Below are 4,001 nucleotides of genomic sequence, written 5' to 3'. Positions count from 1 at the left end.
GTGAGGAGGCCAGGGACACAACGAAACGCGGGGGAACCCTCAAAAATGAAGACAGTCACTGCGCAGTAAGTCATTGGAGCCCACTAGGGATTTCCAAGTTCGAGGGAATTTTTTCTCAGCTAAAGTTTCATAATGGGACAACATTTGTCCACAGGACAGCAGCAATATATCACAGTGCTGAAACAGTTATTAAAAGCAGGTGGTGCCTCTGTTACAGAAGAACAACTAAAAAGCTTATTAAAAATGGTTATGATTTATAATCCTTGGTTCCCTGATACTGGAACACTACACCTTAATCCCTGGGAACAAGTGGGCAGGAATTAAAGAAAAATCAGGCCCAGGGAAAACGAGTGCCCTTATCATCACTAACTTATTCGAGCTGCACTATGCCCACTTTATATTGAAGTTCAGAAGCCTACAGAGCAGTGGTTCTCAACCTTGGCTGCACATTAGAATCACCTGGGAATCTTTTTAAAATCCTGATTTCTGGGCCTCATCCTCTGGAAATTCTGTTTATTTGTTATGGGATGGGGCCACAACATTAGTAACAAAGAAACAGAATTTCTGGAAGATAAAACCCAGAAATCAGTATTTTAAAAAGATTCCCAGGTGATTCTAATGTGCAGACAAGGTTGAGAACCACTGCTACAAAGCAACAGGAGGAGTTACCACTGCCTGGTTCTCCTGAAGCAGAGCCTGTAGAGCCTGAAATACCCAAAGCCCCACTGCTGGAGGAAATATTTCCCGATCTTCTGCCTCCGGTGTGGGAAGGCGCATCAATTAGATCTTCGATTATGGGGTCCTGTGTCAGGCAGGCCATGTTAGGAGGAGAGCTTTTAACTTGCCCAGTTATATAAAATCAACAAGGTAATAGAATTTATGAGCCGCTCTCCTTTAATACCTTTAAAGGAATAAGGAAAAGTATTAGAGAAAATGGGGCTAACAGTTCATTTATAAAAGGACTCCTTATGCTTTGTCTGAAAACTGTCACATGACTCCTTGGGACTGGCAGATTTTGGCCAAAACAATTCTGGATGCCAGCCAATATCTATTATGGAAAGCAGGATAGATAAGATCTGTGAACAACAGGCTGTATGTGGGTGTTCACTAGTCACCCCACCTAGGAGCCCTCTGGGCCACATTCTAGCTATAAGCCCCGGGCACTGAAAGACATCTAAAAAGTCCATTGAAAGGACTCTGGTTTATGAAGTCTTCTCTGTAGAGTGTACGTATCTATAGATGTTACTCATAGAGTGTCTCTGTGAATTGTTGTTTTGTGTCTCTGTTGTTTAGTTTAATTTGTTTAAAGATAGGGCATATTTCACTTTGCTAGGGGTCCCCGGCTACTTGTAGCAGGGATAGCAGGAACTTCCCCGCAGCTGCTGAGAGTTCTTTATCTTGGGGACACTCCCTGCTCTCCCTCTCAAGACATCAGCCGTTAAAAACTTTTAGCCAATAGGAGTTCTTATCTACTGTATCTATAATGTAACTTAGTTACTGATTAATGAATGCTCTTTACTTGCTTTCTTATCTTTGAGGGACTTAGTTTGCACTTCATCATTTGAATGAATATAGGGAATCCTCGGTCTCTAATACTGGTATTTACGCTTTGTGCCACTCAGAACCCATTTACTGTGCTGGGTTAGTATAAAATAAAATTCAAAGGCTAATGTCCCAGTCCACATTTTGTGAGTACTCATTCATTTACTGTCGGGACTTTTTTGTTTCTGTTATTAAGATTTCTTCTTATATACAGAATTTCATATTATTAGTCCACTCAAAAAGAGAAAAATATGGGAAAGACCAGGTGATTCTCCCCAAGTATTTTCCTAAAAGCTACAGAAGTTTCCTAGAGCTACAGAAGTTCCCTTAAATAGGCTGCAAAAGCGGCAGCAGCAAAGTGGAGGGGGGAGGAGGGCATTCTCCTTATATAAAAAAAAAAAATTACTTTTACACTAAAGCCATTAAAGGCCCAAAAGTTACTGCAGTCCTGGGAACAAACCCCAGGACCTGCTATCTCCCCCCGCCCCGCCCCCCCACACACACACCTACCCTTTCTCCAACCTCCTAAGAGTTGTCAAGGTCGTGTTATCTCTATTATGCCTTTCAAGAATGTGAGTATATTTTCCATTGGAAAAATAAGCCTATTTCTAAAAGTTAAGGGAAAAAGAAAGGTTTTTCCTGTATTTGCCTAAGAAGCAAAAGGTTTTGTATCTATTACTAGTGGCCCGGTGCATGAAATTTGTGCATGGGGAGAGGGGTGTCTCTCAGCCCAGACTGCACCCTCTCCAATCTGGGACCCCTCAGACATCTCTCTCACAATCCAGGACCGCTGGCTCCTAACCGCTCACCTGCCTACCTGCCTGATCACGCCTAATAGCCTCTGCCTCAGCCCCTGCCACCGTGGCTTTGTCCAGAAGGACATCCTATATGGGAAACTCTGTCAAATAAGGAAATAATGATTATATTCTATTTTGTATGCAGAGTAAATAAATTCTAATATTCTTTCATTTATAACTAATTGTTATAAGTTGTAATATTGTAAAATATTATATTTTACAGAATGGACAAAGTTTCATATCATTTACATTACTCTATAGAGTATCTATATTTATAGAAATACTAGCAGGAAAAACCAGAAGAAACAACAATTTTATTATAGAGTTAAGTAAATAAAAAATAATTATATGTTTTTATAACTTTTTAAAAAACTATTACTAATTCTTAAACTTTTTGTTTTTCAGACATAAGGAAGCATTTTTAAAATAATTTGATAAATTATATATTTCTCTCCCTACCTGTCCCTCCAAAATTTAGCAATTCTTAATAAGTAGCAATACATTTCTTTACATAAATTCAATAAGACCTATTTCTACATTAACCAAGATAAAAACTAACAATAGGCCTGCTTATAGCAGCCATGCCTTTACCACCTTTTACAGGCCTTAGTTCATCCAGCATTCCACGGAATCCCTTACAATCCACAGGGGCAGGCCATTGTCGACATGCCCATTCAACATTGAAGAGCATACTAGTAAAATAAAAAAGGGGGAATATGGGACTCAAGGACCCAATGAATGTGTGTGTGTTTCTACCCCCACAGGGCCGCTATGGATTCCAACGCGTCAGACTGAACTCTGTCATGGCATGGCACGGTGACTGCCAGAACTCCTCCGGCCACTGTAGTATAACTTTCACTAATAACCTTACTGACAATAGCCTGATTTACACCACTTACCCCTATGTCTTTGTCATAGGCCCAATCTACTAATAAGCCATAGTTCATCTTTTCTAATACAGGTTAGAAAAGAAACTTATTCTGCATCCTGCATTACCACCCAGAATATTACTTCATTGAACATCAGCACTAGTATGGTACTTAGGAGACAAGCAGACATCCTGATACCTCTTAGTTAGTCTCACCAGGAAATGGCAAAGCTCATCAACTATTGAAGCTTAGAAAGAGCATTGAGCCAATTACAGCCCTCAAAATTTGGGGGAATGCTCATTACAGCCATTATCTCAGCTGTTTTTATTCTTACTACTGCCAGTGTCACTGTAGTGGCCCTTTCTGAGTCTGTGCAGATGGCCACATTTGTAGACAATATGGCCTATAATGTAACTAGGGACCAAAAAATATTAGCTGGACTACAGGCAATAGAGGCAGCCGTTGAATATCTAGGAAAAAGACAGGACACTATAGCATACAGGCAAGTCCTTAATTACAATTAGAAGCATAAGCACATATGTGTCACCCCTTTAAAAAGAACAGCAGTCACCAACATTAGATTTGATGTTAAAAAGCATCTATAAGAAATCTTTCACATGATAACCTTACTGAAGAAGTAAACATGTTGCAAAGGCAAATTAGAGAGTCCTTACTTGCTATCAATAAACATGGAAAAAAAACTACTGCTTGGAATATGGTAAAGGAGCATTTAGAGTGGCTAGACCCCACCACATAGTTTCCTAAAATCAATTGGTACCTGATCAGACTAAAC

This window comes from Myotis davidii, unplaced genomic scaffold, assembly GCF_000327345.1.
Source record: "Myotis davidii unplaced genomic scaffold, ASM32734v1 scaffold2728, whole genome shotgun sequence".
NCBI lineage: Eukaryota > Metazoa > Chordata > Mammalia > Chiroptera > Vespertilionidae > Myotis > Myotis davidii.
This window is presented reverse-complemented; position numbering follows the sequence as displayed.